At 34.1% G+C, this 21,212-nt stretch overlaps 1 long non-coding RNA gene across 1 annotated transcript in view; it reads right to left on the reverse strand.

Annotated features, from left to right (window-relative positions):
• Positions 1-7,310: 7,310 nt before the first annotated feature.
• Positions 7,311-21,212, reverse strand: part of LOC107076999 (uncharacterized) — a 28,479-nt gene continuing 14,577 nt past the window's right edge. Inside the window, exons 2-3 of the long non-coding RNA XR_001478116.2 lie at positions 8,931-9,028; positions 7,311-7,745 (exon numbers count right to left, since the gene is read on the reverse strand). This is a non-coding gene — a long non-coding RNA (uncharacterized lncRNA). The remainder of the gene's footprint in view (positions 7,746-8,930; positions 9,029-21,212) is intronic.

The raw sequence follows: 21,212 nt of genomic DNA on the forward strand, positions 1-21,212 counted from the left end.
AACAATACACAAATGATTTTGATGTATCTACTGGGAAAACTATATCAGGAAACCATAATGGCTGATATTTAAGGGGGACGTTTGCTAGAAATCATAAGGCCTACAAACTGGCCCTCTTAAAGAAAGCACCTGGGGGATTCCACCATATGTTTAAGCTTTGTCTTGTCCTACAAAGTTAGTCTGTCCTTCAAGTGATTTGTCAAAGGGGTCTTACTGTGACAGAAAGAATATGTGCTGCTGCAAGAGAGGTTGAGAGAGGAGGAAAAGAAAAAAAAAGTGCTTCTGGCTTTTTCAACAGCCAACCACTGAACTGATTATAGCATAATTAAGGCTGTAAAGCCGTGAGATTATCCACCTGGTTATGCGCTAAAGTCACCATCTAATAAGGTAAATTAGCAGGTCCAGCCTAACGTTTGGTCCAGGAGCCCACCTGATTAATGCAGTTTATTGGGAGCTGTTAAAAGCATTAACTGAAGACATGCTCAGTAATTCGTCATATTTAAAGGCTTGGAAATTAAATCTCTGCTAGCAAATGAGAAGAGATAAAGCGAAATACTCTTTTAGAGGTTACAAATTTGCAAGCTGGTTTAGGGAAGCACCAAGAGAATTGCTTTCATCTTCATTTAAGTGGTTAAATTGAAAATAATTGCTTCAACAGTAAACAGAATTTAATTAAAAGGACAACGATACCTGGGAGAACAAACAATAGTAAATTGATTTTGTTACCAGGTGTTGTTGATGCTGTGTTAGTTTAAATCAAATAAATACAATTGCTAAGTGCAGTAGGTGCATTGCGGACTTACTTTTCATCCCCTGAAAAGTGAAGCACACTCAGGTTCCTGCTTCAATTCATGATAAAATAAATATTCACTGGTATTTTTATTTTTTTAAAAGGTCCTCTTATTGACGTTGTTATTTTGTAAAAGGAGACATGCTCTTTTGAACTCACAATTGTTGTACTATAAATGACATAAAGCAACATGCAAATAAGAATACATTGAAAAAAAGGAAGTGCAGCAAATTTCACAGAATTAGTTCTGGGCAAAACTAAGAACTAAAGTGGTCTGCTGTATTGTTTTTTTTTTCAAAAAATATTTTTAGACCAGCCGTGACACAGTATCTATAAACTTATCCTTCTATAAGGGTAAGCTTGACACTTTTTCTCTCTACTTTTACATCTAAATATACTCCTTTTTTGAACTCTGCCCTGTATGAAGCAGTCATGCATGCCTGTTTTAATTGAAAAGAGGTATATGAAAACACTAGGGTTTAAAAACCACAATAAATTATTTAATTAGTTAAAAATAAAATTGCCTTCAATTTGAAATGATAGACTTGCAGACACATACAGTACATCTTCACTTTAAACACAGGTCTGCTGTATGTAACTCAATAATTTTATTTTTCTTTCATTTATAATTGTGACGTGAGTGATGTTGTCATTTAAATTGAAAAAAAACAAACAAGTGTGAATTACTTCTAGAGACTTGTACACAACAGTTTTATTTTTGCCCCTAGACATTTACCTCTTTTTCACAGCAGAACTGGTCAGAAGGTTTGAATTTGGATCAAGATAGCAAAAAGGGAAACTAATATAAGTCTATTTAATTAAATACTGTTAGACTGTTACAGTTATTCATTCTAAATTAATTGTATGTCATAGACATATATTTATTTAATTTAGAATTAATCATATTTTGCTAATTGTAAATAACATCATTGGATTTTTTATGCATACAGTATGTTCCTCTGCAGTTAAATAATAGGTTACACTAGTGTTAAGGACATCCAAAGTACTCTCAATTAGGGAATGAAGTAGATCCATTGGCAAAAAAACAGAATTCATATGTAATTACATAAATTTAAGCCAAATGGATTGAAAAATAATCTGCATTTGTGAAAACTGCAGTTTAAAGAGATATGAGCAAACTATATTTAAATAGCCTATACAGGCCGATAAAGACTGCTGTAATTGTTTTCTTAATCTTCCAAAACAAATCTTTTGAAGCAAGTAATTTTTCACCTTATGCCATTTGACACAGGTTTAATATAGCTTTTGAAATACAAGGAATCTTGTAGTTTTAATCAATTTATAGTGACAAATTTTAGTTATCCACAGAGCTTTATAAACCTTATGCTATTATTACATATCAAGTAAAAAAATCCATTAATTAAATGTTTATTTTTCATTATGTGTGTAATAAAAAATGCATCCTTTTAGAAAGTGATCCTAGTAGTGAATTCTTATTTTTACTTTACTTTTACTTTGGCTGTAAAAATGTTGTATCAGACTGTAAATTTAAATCTTCCTATACTGATGAACACGCATACTGAATACATATATAAATTATTTTTGATATAAAAAGAAAAAAATACTTGACATATTTTGTTCATTAGGAAATTATAAAATACCAAAAAGGGTTATGGAAAAGCAAGACTACTGATGAGTTCTAGCTGTGGCAAAACGGGTCTACTTAGACCGAGTGTGTTAACTCTCTTATTCTGAGGTTACCACAAATGATTAATTTAGATTTATTTTATTATATATAGTTGATATGATTTATATTTTAATGTGCAGGAATGTTTATTAATGCATTCCTCACAACGTACATACGTACTGTACACATTTTTTATTCACATGCCCCAAAAATTGTTTTAGAACATCATGATGTGAGATCTGTTTTGTATTCCATACTTTAACTAAAATATATAAAGAAGCATATTGAATATTAATTCATTGTTGTCCGCTTTTTTGTATCCTTACTTTTCAGTTTATAAAGATACAAAAAATGATTAATTCAGTTAATCAGTAACGCCCTCCCTCAATGCTATCATGATCCCTTTTTTCAAAAGCAACATTTTTCAAATAAAAATTACATGATTACAAGGTCTTAAAATATGTAATAACAGTCTAAAACTATTTTTCACATAAACATTGTGAACACCAATATATATTTCTAATTTAGTGTGATAAATTAATGTCTATCAAGGATGTCAGAGCTATAAATAGAAATGTTGGAATTATTTTATTTAATTTTTGGCTCTTTTTAACAACATTACAATAAACATAATTAAATCTACTTTTAGTTTTACCTTATTCCATTTTTTTGTATTTAACACAAGTTTAAAGAGATTTTTTTACTGTCATAAAGATCAGACAAATTTAGAAGAATTCTGTTTTTATATGTCTGCATAGTTAGCTGTACAGTACTTGCAAGACTAAAATAATACTTACTTTTCTCTTTTTAGTAGTTATAAATATTACACATCAGTAGAAAATAAAGTAAGCAATAGAAAGAATATAAGATCCATATTTTAATTTGATTTTGTGTTTCCATTTAGGTTTGAGGTTTGAGGTTTGAGTTTTTGTCGAAAAATGAAAACTGAAAAAATAACTATCAAGCAATACAAAATATTTCAAATTTCAAATAGATTTTAAAGCTTGTTGTGAGCTTCTAGCCTTTCTGATATACAGTACAGCTCTAAAAGAAGTGTTTTGTGAAAAACAAGAAAAAGCTATCTTTTTTTGCATCTCAAGTGCAGATGTGGTACAGTCAGAGGTATGTAAACATTAGACATTTTGCAACATAAACAACTGACATAATATTATACAAGACCTTTGTTTATATAGCACCTTACCAATTTGTACATATAGAGTTTTACATACTTTCCATGGAAAGTTCCAAATGTGATTAAGTTATAAATATTGACAGGCTATATGTAGAGAAGTTTGTGTAAATATTTTGTCAGAGATACAAGCAGCCTTATTGCATGATTATGAGTGAAATCATATACAATGAAAAACAACATAATACAGAACTGTTAAATAGCAACTTTGATACCTGCAGTATAAACTAACATATTATTAGCCTTAAAAGTAAACACGAAAAGCATAGCACAATGATAAAGTTCTGAATCATGGCATAATTGCATCGCAACATGTTTTTCTAACTAATTTAAATGGTACCAAAATTGTGTCATGTTACAAGTATTAATCCCAAACTCTTTACTTGGTCCATGTATCTGTCTTAAATAATTTACATTTGGTGAGTTACTTAACATGTGATGCTAAGACTTTGGCATTTGTTGAGTGGATTTTTTGAGTCAAAAACAGATCCAAATGCTTCATTCAAAAATATGTGATATTAATAATATCACAGAATTAAAATAAATAAACCATGTGTGATTATTTTTGAAAAACACAAAGAACATCTGAAGTCTTGCAAAATTAATGCAACATTATAAATTAGTTTTGATTTATTCAAAAGGTAAACAAATGCAATCAAATAAAGTTGTGTGTTAATTACTTTTTAAAGCTATTATTGTAGTAATATACTTTATAGAATAACAATTATTGGTTAATTGACCATTTCACATAAATACTTAAAAAAGTGCTTGAATCAGTTTCATTTTGGGGATTGTTTTTTTTATTTCAAAAGAATAATTTTAAATAATGTAAATTGTGTAAATCTTCATTATTATTATGAAGTTTGTGAACCTACTTCAAAATAATAGCATAAAGTAAATTAAAATAATGGACAAAAATGTTAAGGATTTTATTTATAGTCTTTGTTAAGTTAGCCCATTGAATCCCAAGGACGTCAGGAGGGAGACACGCAAATGAACAATTAACTGAAGCATAGCTCTACAGATATAACAACATGTCTCTTCTCAATGCATTTAAAAAATATGGCTAGGTCATTTCAATTTTTTACCCTCTCTGTGCTGAACAATTTGGTGGAATGTGGCCGAAAACGCTGAGAAAACATTTTGCAGTAAAGTCTGCCATCTTCTGGACCAAACAGAGAATGACCATATTAATAAATGTTTCCCAAGAAGCTTCACTGCCACAGATGAATAATGTTCTAAATGTATAATAAATCACATTTTGTACCATAATAATGGTGAGAAGAAAGGAATTTTTCCTATGAAGGGGAATCAAATCCATCATGAAGGATTTCTTGTGTTAATGTTGTAACACAAAAAATATCCTTAGAAATACTTCAGCAATCAAAGATATACAGTACATGTAGCAGTGGGTTTACCTCTGATACAAAGGCATTGCTCTTTCCCACTAACAGCAAAAGTGCTCTGTAGAATGGTTTTGCTGAGTATTCACTGTTGTTTTATGTGGCCTTGTTGTTGTTCAAAGTTTTTTTTATGTGCATATACTGTACCAGACACTGAATTTAATTTTTTGGTTTAACTATGCTCTAAGGTGCCACCCGTAACCTTGTTTTACAAAATTAAATAGATGCATAACCTACCACACAGTGAAGTGAAGTAAAAAAGTAAAAAGTCATAATTCCTGTAAGAGCTTTTATTTCCAAATAAGCAAATCAGATAGATTTGTAAAAATGAAAATGATTTCTAATACAATATAATAAGATTTTTTTAATATTTGAATGTCTATTTTTCTAAATTTATTGAGATTCAATATTAGTTAGTGTATATACTGTACATAGTGATCATTTCTTCTTCACTGTTACATCCATCCAATTAAATCCATATTGCCCTAAATGAAGATCATGGCTTTACTTAAAAAAATAAATATGTAAAACTACTTAAGTGTAAATGTATGAATTGATCTTCTGCATTTTACCTACAGTGAGAGAGGAATAATTTTAAAATGCTAACTACAATGTATTTTTTTCTGAACAACAAGAGCAATAATAATATTACACAAGTTAGTGATTTTATGTATTGGTTTATTTATGCATGATAACTTCAGTCCAGGCTTTGAAATATAATAATTTGCGATTAGTACAGTAATTACAAGTTAATTAATTGATAGCCTGCCCTTTATTTGAATAGTTTTTAATATTTTGTTACTTATTTTTTCTTATTAAAGCTTAAGCTTAGTCTATCACAAAATAGGGGCTGGATTTGCCCCTATAGGAAAAAATAAGACTCAAGGCATACCGTATTTGGCTGTAGTTTTTTGTTGCAATGTAACAGTGTATTTGTTTGAAGGAACTATTTGGCTGTGAATACAAAAATGGATGCTTTTTCTGCATTCTGTCATGTACTTTTTTGTAAGAAACTGATTGAGCAACTGAGCCATTTATATTTTGAATAATAAAAGTGAGCTTCTGAAAATATGTGAAGTTTCAAATTTCAGTTTTGATAAAAAACAATATGCAAAAAAATAATAATTAAAATATATTTTCATTAAATTAGTTAATGTTCAATGTAAGACTTTGAGATGCTTGCAAAAATTGTTATGCATCTGCAGTCAGTAGATAATTTCAAGCAATACAGAGCAGTAAAATCTAAATACATTGCAGATTAATTGGCTTAAGGGAGATGTTGATTTAAATATTTCTGTTCATTATGTTAAATTACAACATGCACCTTTTTGAGCATTGTAGCAAAAAAGAGCACTTACACAATTTAGATATTGTGTGTTTATTTCTTTGATATATAAAAATAGAAAGATTCTGTACATGGGTGCACATTGATGTTTTGTTTCTGATCTGTCTATTGTCTTCCTTGTCAGGGGGGTAGTCCAGTTACTAGAAATTCTATGAAAGTAAATACAGTAGGATAAGGTTATGAGTCAGAAACAGAACATTGATACAGTATATAAATATTATCACCATTTTGTATGTCACAACACAAAGTAAAATTAAAAAAGACAGACTGTAGCTAGTTCTGCTGAAAGGTGCTGAAAGGTGAAACGCATCTACTAAGGGAAATTTAAACTAGAAAATATTAACTATTTAGACTTATGTGTATATGTGGTTTTCCATGTTCCCTGCATAATAAACAAGTCTTCAGTGAAGTTGTATATGGAAAAATAATATTTTTAGAATTATAATATTACACATTAGTTCTTTGTTATTATTTTATAAATATCACATCATTGCTTTTTTGGAAGTCAATCCAAAATGTAATTTATTTCTTCCAAACAATTCCACTTATATATTTGTATTATACTGATACATGTGGGTATTTGAGGTCCATTGAAAAAAGGAACCTAATGGTTAAATTAACATACAAATTATGGCATAGACAAAACATACTGAATTCCAGGAATAATCATTTTCAGTCTAGACAAACTATAGGTTAAAATCTTTAGGTTGTTTCATCAGTGATTCATATGCAGGCATATTATGATTGTTTTTTTTTTATTCTCAGCACTCTATATAACACTGTAGAGAACCAGTTTATTTACCAAAATGTTTTAATTTAATATGAAAATCTATTGAATTTTTGTAAATTTGGGTTTGGTGACAATACCATTTGACATTTTATGAATTATGTTTTGGTTCATTGTTTTCTTTTGTAATGAAATTGAAAAATTCGGATGTTCTCAGATCTGTGAGCTACACTGTTGGCTGTAGGCATTCAGCATTGTAAAATTCACAATCCCTCCTCCAAATAAATCTTGTTGCCAAGACAAAGAGTTTTAAATTCAGACTCATCAGATGAAAAGCTTTTATTTATCTATTACAGTGTCTTTTTTTGGGTAATTTCCCAATAGATATAGGTGATATAAACTTGGAAAATGAGGGCTTCCACTCAAAAATCCATCTCTGAAACCATCCATTTTCTATCTGCTTCCTCCAAATCAGGGTCACGGTGGAACCGGAATATTTACTGGCAAACAATGGGCGCAAGGCAGGATACACCCTGGACAGAACACCAGTCCAGTGCAGGGTGGACAGACCCAAACACCAACATGTCCACACTCACACAGGGACAACCCACCAGTATGTCTTCAGACTTTGAGTGGAAATCATCTGAAGGAAGAAACAGGCAAATATTCAAGCTTCAATAACCATGGCCACCTGGCTATACGTACTGTACAGGTGTCTGCCAAATGACCAGCTAACAAGGATGTATAGATATAAGAAGCAGCTATGTAGTAACATTTGTATGGCACGTAAGGTGTATAGTATACTAGAAATAACTTGTACAATAATGGGCAGGAGTAGCTTTGTTCATAGGTTTAGTTAACTATATGAGCATGGTTATGACAGATGATTGGGCTGTGTGGAAATAGGAAGCAGGTCATAAGTCATATGTTGACTACCTGGATGTAAAAATTAGATGTCCAGCCCCACTGAGGTAGTCAGACAGATTGTGCCAAATATGAATAGCATCAATTGCAGCTATACAGCTGAAGAGGAAATGATTTCCACCACCTGTACCAATACTGTACCCATGGCATAACGGGTTCTATATTAAGCATATTCCTATAAGTTTAGAAGGAACTTATCCTGATACAGTATACTCATGCTAGTTATCCAAGATCCAGCAACTGAGATTCTTTTAATCAGGCGGTGTCCAGAATTAGCCAATAAGCCAACAAACTTGATGTTCTAAGGAACTTTCTGAGATCAGGGGGAAATCAGTTTCAAAAATGATATGACCATTGCAGGGAGGATACTGGAATAGCAATGAAATTGTTATTGAAAAACGACTTGGTTTATTTGTTGAGGAGATAGTTTGAAGAGTAGAAGAGCAGAAGTGACAGTTCAGTCCATTTCTGGCTTTTTATGGGGTCAAGTACATAAGGGTGAGACAAAAAAAAGTTATGCCATCAATGAAGGAGTTTAGTACTTAGCAGTTAGTAAAAGTGTTGCACCTAGTAATACTTCTAATAGTAATAGTGAATTCTAATAGTAAGAATGCATTGTGAGATATTTTTTAACTTCAGAGGAAGTTTTGGAATGGAATGGAGTTTCAAAGCAGTGAAGGCCTCAAATGAGTAAGAACAAGTTAGCAGTTTTATTCATTTAACATTATTTAATAATGATACATTGTGTCTGTACAAATAGTAAAGTGAACCAACTTGAGCAGAGGGAAAGGGAAAAAACTGCCATCAAACTGCCACAGGAAGAAGCTCCTGGAAGGTGGAAATAGAAGGAACAGAAACTGGGGGAAAAATGGAGGCAAGCGAGAAAGTAATCTGGAGTACGTACCATAGCAGGAACTCAAAAGCAATCACAGGACCGTTGGTATGAGAATAGGTACTGGAACGCGCAGCAGTGAAAGCCATTAAACCAGGTGCTGCTGACTTCTGCTTAAAATAAAACAGTTGTTAGGATCCTCCTGAAGAAGCAAAAAACAGGACGAAAAGCCTGTGAACTTCCTCCTTAGTCCTCAGACACAACTAGACTAACTAACTCCATAAGCAAGGATTTTTACTTTATTAACTGTCATAAATTAAACATGTCTCCATGCAGTTAAACAAAGCAAGAAAAACAAGAGCCCCAGTCTCAAGTAAGCAGCATTTGCCTTCAGACACTGTTGGATCAGAGGTCAGAGAAGACTATGGACAGTGGAGAAACAGATAATCAAGATACGGGTGGCTTGAAAAGTATTCAATTTACAGTAGATTAAATCTATCATACTGTAGATTAATCTAACATAGATCCTGATAGGTTAATCATGAATGTGGTACTTTTGTACCTTCCAAACATTCCTTATTAACTCCATTAGACATTGCAGATAAAATCACACAGTTTCATGAACATTTTAGTTGGAATCTTACCTTATTGGGATAAATGTTTAGATTTTTTGCTATTTCTGTTGTCATTCAGCCTTTGTTTTCTCAACATCCATATTCTTACTTAATTGTTTGCTTCACATGAACAGATGCAGCTTTTGCAGGAATGAGATGTAAATGAGTATGAGTAAAGATATGTATGGATTTAGTGGAGAATGGATGGCAAAAGATTAGAAAGATTCTCCTTGAAGTCCTGAACAGATTTATGCTAATACATAAGTTAGTCAAAAAGTGTCCCAAATGGTTTAAAACATCAATTAGGAAAAAACAGAAAAGAGAGTGTTTATGTTGGTTTTTTTCATTGAATGTAGGTCTTTTGTAAATCTAAGCATTCAGGTTCTGGCCATGATGTATTTTATTGTGTTCTGTGTTGTATCTATCGAAGACAATATCATAAGAAAGATGCTGAATGCATTGACCAAAATTACACCAATAGTAACACAGCCAACAGTATATTATTAGACTTGTATTTATTGTATTTACTTTGTACAGTCTGTGCTTTTCCATCATTGAGTTTGGTTGATATGTGGGAAAAAATAGAAAATCCTCAATTTTCACTAGCACACACAGAAATTCAAGCCACACATCACAATTTTAAGAGCTGTATATTTTTGGTATAAATTGATGGATGTTGTTCAGAGTCCGCAAACTAACATTAGTAGGTAATCAAATCTGGTTTGATTTTTCATCACTCTTAGTGATCTAGGTTGTTCTGTGGTCAGAGAATGTCCATTTGTTGATCCACTCTGTTGTTCTTGGATGAGTATAAAAAGCACCTCTTCTACCACCATGGGAGGTTTGGCATCAATCAAAAACTCTATGAGTATCAGATAACATCATGTTTAATGATTTGTAGGTACAGAAGCAGCACATATGCTTAATAAACTGTATCTTTTTTGTTTTTTAGAATTGCATTGATTTGTCTGCTGAGAGAAGTTAATGAGAAAATATCTAAACTGAAAAATTGTCTCCTTCATGATTTATTTTAAAAACATGCTTCTGCTGTGATACAAACATTTGACAATATCCATATATTGTAGAATGGCATTGTATGCCTGCAGAATGGCAAGGGGGAGAAAAGAACAGTCAGAAAAGAGAAGATATAAATAAAACTGCAACAACAAGAAAAGGCATCCTTATTTATGACAGGATTGTGCACTAAAAGGCTCTAAAACAGGAGTGGAGGGTGATAGTTTGGAAAAACCATGTATTTATTGATGGGATACATGCAAAGTCCAGCCCGAGCTCTGAAAAAAAAAATATCACTTGCCCATTTGCCCAGAGCACAATGTCAAGAAAGAGCCAATCATGTTGGAAAATAGTTGGAAAAAATCAGTTTGAGTGGGCAGTCCACTATCAAATCTAGTTAGTAAGTTTTTTGCAGAAATGTCTCATTCAAGCTGTCCCCCTGATAGAGCAACTTTATATGCTTGTGGTATAATTTCAGTAAAGCTGTACAATACTACATTTATCCTACTAAATAAAGCACAGTTGGGTTATAAATAAATATATAAATGGAAAAAAAGAAACGCAACATTTCCTGGAATGAGAATACAATAGTAATAGCTTATGTACTTTCACAAAAAGTTGTCAATTTGTTTTAAGCCCTCTGACCAGCAATACAGCTTGTGCAATGCATTGCAACTCAATCACATAAAAGCTTGTTAGGTGCACTTTTACACAACAAAGTTCAGGTTGAACAATGCCTGATCGGGTCACCTTTAAAAAGGCCTTAATTCAAAGGCCATTGGCATGCTGCAGGCAGGCATCTCATGTGCCAGCATTGCCAGACACTATGGAGTAAGCCACTCCACTGTGTCCTGACTGCAGAGAAGGTTTCAGCAGACCGGCAGGGTAGATGACCGTCCAAGATCCGGTTGCCCTCAAGTGACCACAGAGCGTGACCGACACATAGACTGGTCCATCTGAGAGATTGTTTCAGATCTGCCTACTGCTGAAACTGCCGGCAGACTCAATGCCACATTAGTGACAGGACAGTGAGGCTCCATGCTGCTGGCCTTAGAGCAAAGAGACCCACTGCTCACACCTCCTAGACGTCACACCCAACTGGCTTGGGCCAGTCAGAGGCTGCGATGGACTTGTCAACAGTGGCATCAGGTCCTCTTCACAGATGAGTCGCTCTTCAGCCTGTTCCATGCAGATGGGAGGGCCAGAGTGTGGAGGAGAAGGTGTTGTGTTTCTTTTTTCCATCAGTATATATTCAAAGGGATTCAAAAACATGGATGAGATGTGCAATGCTGCACATTTCACAACATGGGACACAATGGTTGAAAGACTACCTGAGTGGCAAACAGATATGTCTAGTTTTACTGAGTTATGTCATTATATGACTGTGACCAGAATTATTTCTGCTGTGGAATGCAACTGGCTGAGAGTCACTGAAACTGGACAGACATGAGCTGACCATGCTTGGCTTTGCTTTCCAGTTTACTCCGTAAAGCCCAGAAGAGTCACTACAAAGTGAAAAAGGGTAACCTGATTCACACATTAAGTGTTTCATAAATCTCACAGGCCCATCGCTTTCACATTCCTGGTGGTTGCCTATGTCATGTTGGTGTATCTGCAATTATTCCCCTGAAAAAATATCAAATATCATTGTCTTCACTTTTTTGATGACTGCATTGAGACTGCTTTTTTATAAAGGCTGCTTTGAGTTACAGATGCTGCAAAGTACAAAAACAATTACCACAAGAACAACAGAGCCCTTAGTGAGAAGTTTACACATCCGCTTTATATTGAGATGTGCATTAGAACAATATAATACTGCACTTGACACAATGTATATATCAATATTTGCTTTTCTTAGATTTGTTATGTAATTGCAATAACAGTGAGTACAGTTCGAAGTAGTGTGAAATAGATTTTGCTATTTAGGAAAACAACAAAAAATAAACTTAGCAGGTATGGTGATGACAAAAAATTAGGTGAGGTTGCAAATATGTTATCATCAGCAAAACGAACATTAAAGATATAATTCAGATACCTTATTATTTTATGTGTCTGAATATATTCAGTGAGTGAAGCAGAAGTATGAGAAAACTATAGAAATGAATGCTGACTAATTTAGACAGTGTGATGGAAAAAACGAGAATGCTTTTGTATGATATTAAGTGTTAACAATGAATTGCAAATGAAATGATGTAATATTAAAATTATACAATGCATTAGTTAGAACTCATTTGAAATATTGTGTTCCATTTTAGCCAACATACTGCATGAAAGATATGGCTGCTAACAGCATTACAAATGAGAGAAATTAGGCTAATTCTTGGTCTGAAGGGATCATGCTCAGATAGACTAAGTGAATCTTTTAGTATTAGACTCTTAATACCCTTCTGACTTTTTAATCTTATTTTTTTTCAGTAGAGAACATTATGTAGGGACTTATCTCAGGTATTCAGAATTTGATTGACCAAATCAAATCAGAGGGCTTTTTGAAGATCATTAACTATATAAGGAGAAGAAACACAGGTAGAAATAAAGTTTAGGAATATTTAAGATGGAAAACAGATTCCCATAAACGGGAGTAAATAAGAGTAAAAAGAACTCCTTAGACACATTGTTGAAACCAAAGTCAACGAGAACCTTCAAGTTACAGCTTAATAGAATTATTTGGTCATTAAACTACTAGGAACCAAGCATATAAAATAGGCTTCATCACTAAATCTAATTTGTAATCGTTGTTATGTTCTTACATAGTTCAAAGATGGATGAGCCTATTGTACATAATTTTTTACACAAATGAAAGAAGGAGGATCTGTCCCAGGTCACTATCATTGCCATCAGCTTTAAGATGTCTGGGTCTCAAAGTTTTACCAGACAGAAAAAGAAAAGCGGAAAGAACATTTCAAGGGTCCACAAATTGCTGCTATTTTTGGATTAGATGGCAGGTCATGATGGATGACAGGACCTAAATGTTTTGTTTGCCTGACTGACAAAAACAACACATGGGCAAGTATAGTTATACCCGCTGTTTATTCTCACGAGCAAGTTAATTACAGTAATAATTATATAATTTCTAGCACTAAAAATCTGATTTTAATTCTTTACATAAGTCATACAGTATGATGTCTTGAACACATTTGACCAGAATGTCAAATGGTTGTGATACACTGTAAGATAACTCTGGTTCTGGAAAGCGGTATTGCAGAGGAATTATGTTGCTACCACATAAGCAGTATGTGTGTTTTTTACACCATGAAGGTTATGTACATTAGGCGCATTTTCATAATTGTGCAGTTGAGTTTGAACCACGCAGTGCAATAAATTGGTGTTAAATGATATGGAGTAGAAGACATAATACCTATCATGTATTACTATGTAATTGTTGTTTAGCTGTATTTTGTTGTATTCCTACTTTACATACTATTATTCATAGGCACATCATCCTCTTCTTGAGTGATTAGCTGCTAAAAATGTAACATAATTTGACATCTTTAGCGGTGAACCTACAGTTTAGAGGTTAGACCACATAGAAGGGCATGTTGTAACAGACAAATAAGTTATGGATCCGAAGATGAAGTTTAAACAACTGAGTTTATTGCATGCAAGGAACAATAAGAATTGTCTAGAGAATTGTTGTAAAGCCCCAGTTTATATAGCAAACTTCAGCTGTTTCTGACCCAAATTGTTACTATGGTAATGGGGGGAGGTCACCTGTGTTCGGACATTCTCCAGACCTTGAACACTTTGAATGGCTGGTCTCTTCTTCCCATGGTTAGGGAGTCTCCAGCTCGCACTTGGAATCTCTTATCAGTTAACTCCCGTCCCTGCCATAACTCAAAAGTGTTTAAGCATGGAACGTCTTGTACCAAAAGAAGTCTTTGTGCAGAAAAAAAACAGTTAACCCTTTTTTTCACATCTTGTATCTTTCTTCAGGCAGCACGGTGGTTCAGTGGTTAGCATTGCTGTTTTGCAGGACTGGGGCGCTAGGTTAAATTCTTTAGTTGCAGTCCGCGTGAAGTTTGTATGTTCTCCCTGTATTCATGTAGGTTTATGCCAAGTGCTCTGGTTTTACCTAGTGTTGCCTGGTGATTATCTCGTGAGGTGTACACAGTGTACACAACAGGATAAGGGAAAAATACAAAATACAATAAAACATTCTGAAATATTAGGAGGTTAATATAGATCAAGACTGTAAGCTTAAAGCTTTTGAAACTGATTATTTTGTATAATCTGCAAATTTGACAAGTGCAGTAACTTTATTACATAAAAGTATAAACTACTGATATGTTATAGATTAGTATTAGCAGTGGTCCAAAAACATATTTCTATTAAACGTTTGGACTTATTGTGGATTGAGTTAACATCTAATCAGCGTCCTTTGCTTCCTATTTTTACCAATTTTTCATTTATGTAGCTTTAAAATTGAAGGTTAGTTTTTCAATTGGTGCTATGAAAGTCTGAATATATTATGTCATTAGCCCTGAAGTTATAGTTGTACTATACTAGTGACTTGATCAAAGTGATCTAGGAGGTTATTTACCTAAATCTATGTTAACTTTCTCCCAAAACACCATTTTAATGAAAACTTCCAATTTTGCTTCTCATATTTTTCCAATAACTTCAGATGCTAGGCTAATTGGTTTATAATCCCCTGGATCTCTTTTGTTTTTATGAACGAGTATTATATTTTCTATTTTGAAGTAATTAGGTATATCCCCTGTCATATGAGTCATTTTAATCATGGGAAATAGCCATTTGGTCCATGCAATTTGCATTATTAAAGTTATCTAGACCTAGGCCCCTTAATACCTTATTCTCCTTATAAACTATTCTGTAATATTTTAAAACTGAATAGGATTGTCTTTTAATTGTTTCATATTATAACTTCCCTGATTTCTGAACACCTGAGTAAAATAATCCTTGAAAACATCTGCCATTCTCTCCTCATCTTCCATAATAAGACCATTTGTATCCCTATGACACTTTAATACTTACCTTACTAATTTTGTTTGCCATCTCAATATTGGAAAAGGCCCTTGACATTAGTTTGGCTCCCATAAGCACAATATGTTTGTTTGAATCTGTCCTTAGCTCTTGAGACATTTTTACCTGCGTGTGCATCTCAAGATATTGCTGTGCTTGGCCTTATCTTAATTTTTTATTCTGTATAAACTTTATAGTATAAAACATTTTGTAATATTAAAAAACATTTCTATAGTGATATATTAAACAATTTATGCCAACGTTTTCTGGACTACAGTTTGTTAACACTTATTTTTTCTTGTGCCTTTAGCGCAAGTGTAGCCATGCGTTTTCTACTTATTTCCTGTAATTTACCTCAATTTATTACTCTTAGGCTCTGTCTCATTCTCATTCTCATTCTGAAACCTGCTTTACTAACATCATAAACCATTGCTTTAGACTGTCTTTTTTATTTTTGTAATATAACTCATAAGTGATCACATCATGGTCACAGTTTTCCAATGTTTCTCTTATTTTTACCTTTGTCATTTTATCTGATTATTTGAAAAGATCAGATCAATTCAAGCACATATCTTTTCCTAGAAAGAAATCATTCATCATATCAAAACCATATAGTTTTAGTAACAGCATTTGTGCTGATAAATTGGAATATCGTTTCCCATCTGAAAACTGAAAATATCCAATAATATGATCTTCTCCTTTATGCAATACTTCTGCAAATGCTTTACTACTGACAACACTAATGCCCTGCAGATTTTCTTTTTGTTTTATCTCATTTTCAATCAAAGCTAGGTTAGACATATCTGAACAACTTGCATTCAAACTGTTAAATGAAACGTAGGAAAAAATGGTACTTCATAAAATCTCTACTAGAATCCTATGACATTTTCCACGTATTTGCTTAAAAATCTACATGTTCTGCAACATCTGTGACAGTTAAATGTTACAGGACCAAATATTTATTTTTTTTCCTGTGGGAATTGAACATAATGTGTCATTAATTTCTGGGAAACCCTTGTGAGACTCAGTAGCTGCTGCCACCACCAGCTTCTCTGGTCTTATTACCTTACTCTAATCAATTAATTATACCATGTGCAAGAGAGATTTTACACTGACAATCTCTTGTGAGTCATAGTAGTCCCACAGTAATTGCATCTTTCTGTCCACCTACCTCAAAGGAGCAATCCACCAAAATGGATATTTTATTTCTGCAAAATAATATATAGTTTCATGTTCCTGTATAATGGGCTCTGTCACTGCAATAATAACTTACTCACTGCTTTAATAAACACATAAAGGATTTAGTTTCCTTCTTTTTGACTGCTTGCTTTCATTACTCCATCCATCATCAGTAAGCCACTTATCCCGGTCTGGCAAGCCTGAGGCACAAGGAGGGACTGCGCGCCTACTAGTGCTCTCCCCCTGGATGGGACATCAGTCCATGGCGTTGTCATGGAGAAAGGGACCATTTAGAATAGCAGATCAAACCTAGCCAGCATGTCTTTGGTAGGTGGAAAGAAACTGGAACACCTGACAAAAACTGACATCAAAATAGGGAGGAAATAAGGACTGCACAGAGACATATTGTACTACAGCTCCAAGGTTAGAATCAAAACCTGAGCCTTAGAGCTGTTGGACAGTAATGCTAAGTGCCATACCACCATTTTGCTTTGTTTTATTTTTTTTTATGAATGTTCTTCCTTACGGCCTTGTGGCCATCAGTTGCATTTTTTTTAAAGTTCTCTCACTGTGTCATAAGGTAGACATACCACTCATGGCTCTGCGAATATATGAAACTTTGTTTATGATTACATTAAATTTTCACAAAGCCTGCGAGTATGTTACACTTAAAGTACTTAATTAAATTATTTATACTCATTGCATTCTTCTGTAAAATTATTGTTTGGTGTTATATTATTCTGTATAAATCACACTGTTGTATTCCAGAAATCACAAAACTGTCCTGATCTGTGGCATTAAAGCCCACTGACTGATTTCACACACACTGGACAAGAGCTGGTCAGGTTATTTTTGAGTGCTAGAGTCCATACTGAAGTTAATTATTTCCCCTATTTTAACAAAGTCTCCAAGACCCAAAGCTGCAAAAAATAAACATAATAGACCCCCCACACACACAATGCATGTGCAGTGGTTTTCTCTCAACAAGAACTTCATCTTTTCAACTATGGAGCTGCTGAGCAAGTCCTAAGAGCTTAATTTAATTATATCTGACCATAAAAAAAATGTTTTGAAAGTCATTCAGATTATATTTGGTAAGCTTTTTTGCCCTTTCTTTGTGGTTTGCCATTAGAAGAGTTTTCTTTTTTACAAACAAATCTATAAAAGCAACGTTTATGAAGATGAGACAAGGTAGATTTTGGCACTTTGCATCCTGAAGTTGCCAGTGAGTATTGGACCATCCAATTGTTGCCTTTAGATTTATAGTTTCCTCCCAAACATAAAGTTTAGCCCATGATGGCAAGATATTCTTGTGTCCTTTTCCTGGCAAAATGGCCATTACAAAAGTGGACTTAATGTCTTACTAATGGACATTAAAACTTTTTATAGATTGCATTTTAGCCAACCCTAAACTTGTGGAGAGCAATGACCATGAAAAACATATGACTACTGAATGCTTTCCCTGTAATGTAGTAATGTATTACCATCTTTTATACCCCTAAGGAAATAAGAAACCTTCAGATACCAGTATATAATTCTGGTGGCTTCCATTGCAATTCCATACAATACAATGTCACAGTACACCTGCCTTTGTTTAATTTTACATAAAGAAATATGTAGAGGTATGAATAAATGTGACCCTCTTGGTTTTGTGAATTCAGTTGTTAATAACAAATATGATGTATGATAATACTTTTCTCTATGCAATCCTGTTATGATAATAGTGTAACATTTGTTTAATTAGACACATTATCCTTTCAGCAACCATAGCCAGCAGCCATGTCACCCTGCACCTTACAATTGGCAACCCACTGAAGCTAAGCGGGCATGAGCCTGGTCAGTACCTGGATGGGAGACCTCCTGGTAAAAACTAAGGTTGGTGCTGGAAGAGATGTTAGTGAGGCCAGCAGGGGGGCGTTCACCCTGTGGTCCATGTGGGTCCTAATGCCCCAGTATAGTGATGGGGACACTATACTGTAAACAAGCGCCGTCTTTCGCATGAGATGTAAAACCGAGGTCATTAAAAATCCCTGGGTGTTTCTCGAAAAGTGTAGGGGTGTAACCCCCTCGTCCTGGCCAAATTCCCCATGTCTCCTAATAATCCCCCTCTATGAATTGGCTACATTACTTTGTTCTCCTTCCCTGACGGCAGGCGGAGCGATGCACTGATTGGAGTATTCTCGGTCTCATTTAATGGCAACGTCAGCTCAAACCAAACCACCAAATGGAGATGGGCGTGCCGACAAGCGGTTAACGATTAACGCTAGGATGAGAGAGATCCTTTCAGTAACCCATTCTACTTTAATACATTTTTTGCTTTTTAATCAGGGGTATGAATATATCGGGAAGGGTTTATTTAATCTATTTCAGAACAGAACTATCTCTCTCTTCAACTTCCTAATTAAGAATTTCCTCCATTATTTCTGCCTAAACATCACTTAATAAGTTACCATACCTTCTCTGTTATAAGGCAGAACACAGGTGGGCATGAACCTCTATGAGACAACCCCCCAAAGTGAGTCAGTGTTTTTCCTTGTGCTTCAGCCAAATTCATTATATTTCAGCTAGCATATCTGAATGAGGTAACCTCAAACTCACTAATTAGCTCTGGGCAAATACCAATTACAAATCTCTTTCAGTTTTTTTTAGAGCTGGAAGCAAATTTAAAAAATACAAATAAATAAGTCTGTGATTAAAAACTCAGATACAGCACAAACCAGAAGACACAGGAGTTCACAAAGACCAGGTTTTAGGGAGGCCATTGTTCTCTCGCTTCATTAGAAAACAAATTTGGGAAAATGATCCACTATTTTTATCTCCTGTCTACCCCTAATACATTCCAGGAATATTCTGTACTTTAGGTTCCTCTGAGGTGTTGACTGGAAAAAACTCATGGATGAGTCAGAATCACTAGCATTTGTGTTCTCTATTAATCATTGTTTGAACTGTCCACTCTTGAGCTTTGGTGTTCTCATGCAAAAACTGACACCCGTCAACAATTCAGTTTCTGTGTACTGTATTTACCACAATTCTAACCTCCTACTGACTCATTGCAGTCTACCCAGTATTGTTTAACCTCTGACTGTTCCACACGACAAAAAGTACCTTGTTTATCCTCCCTGCTCTATTGCCCCACTATTCACAATATCACCTGACTGTCCTGTTTCAGTGTTTTCTCCAGGTTTGGTTGTGCTTCCTCACAACAGTGGAACTCACTGTCTCAACTTTCTTAGTTATCAGCAATAACTATACTGTATACATGCTTCTTTCACCCCAAAATGCAACATTTAATTCTCTGTTTCGATCATTGCATAAGATACAGTATTTTATAGTTTTTCTAAGACGCGATATGCTTGAGATCAGAACAATTATACCATAAAGGAATAATTTTAATATTTAACATTTTTTCTTCAATTGTTACATTCATTGATCAAAAGTTCATCTTTTTTAGGAAGGACAGCACACTTGAAATCACCACTTGCCTTGTAGGGACTGCAAGTGACAAAAAGAAAACTGAAGCTAAGTCCTGCTGAGCAACCTTCTGCACCCCTCTTCACTGCTCAAAAGAACAACTATAGCTTCATTAATTCTAGAAGCAGATTCAGTGGTTCCACATCCTACAGCTTTCCCCCAACTCAATGACACATTTTTCATATCAGGACAATAACACCAACAGTGGCCCTGATGCCATCCCTCTATGCCCGTTTATCAAAATCCAAACAGGATCGCCCTTGGATTCTACCCCCAATGTCCATGGTGGCTTCCCATTAAGAATGTCAGCAAAATAATGACACATAAACTTTTTAAATCCAAAGCAACTGAATGTATAAGGTATATTTAAGGCAAATACAGAAAATAAGAAAAATGCACAAACACATGCACCCCTAACAGTCAATATGATTGATAGATAAGAATAGATATGGATCTAGACAGATCACATACATATTAAGGATGCACATAGAGAATCAACACGTATTTTTAAAGCACCTGTTGGAATAAATCTGTTTAAAATGCACATTCTGTTACCAAAATATTTTTCAGTAAAGCTGCACGGGGATCCACATTTATGTGTGTCTGGAAAAAAATTTAAATAAAAAAAATCACATGCTTACTTATGTATAATTTCTCATTTAGTTTGTGCTTGACTAAAATCTATTCTATTCTTGTTCTCTATTCTTATCCAGTCTATCTAGATAGTCTATCTAGTCTATTCTTATTATCACTATGAATGCTAAATACCAAATTACAATGATTTTGTTTATTTCAGTGATTTCAGTTAGCTGGTATATAGTGCTACCAATGGAATAATAGCCGGTAAATATTTCCTTAATTGCACTTCATATAACTGTAATGCAAATTGAAAACCGTGTTATGTGGTGCTCCAAAGCAGATTTGTTACCTTGATTTTTTTCTTTATGCATAAAGAAAACAGCTTGTGTTGCCCTGCAGGTAAGAGTGGCTCAAGTTTTCACCTTCACTTTTACTCCCAACCCTTCCCCTGAAGATCACTCCACATAGAGAAAATAGGCATCAGGAATGCAGGCATTGGTGCATGGCCTGCTCAGGC

Source organism: Lepisosteus oculatus, chromosome 2 (genome assembly GCF_040954835.1).
Source record: "Lepisosteus oculatus isolate fLepOcu1 chromosome 2, fLepOcu1.hap2, whole genome shotgun sequence".
Taxonomy (NCBI): domain Eukaryota; kingdom Metazoa; phylum Chordata; class Actinopteri; order Semionotiformes; family Lepisosteidae; genus Lepisosteus; species Lepisosteus oculatus.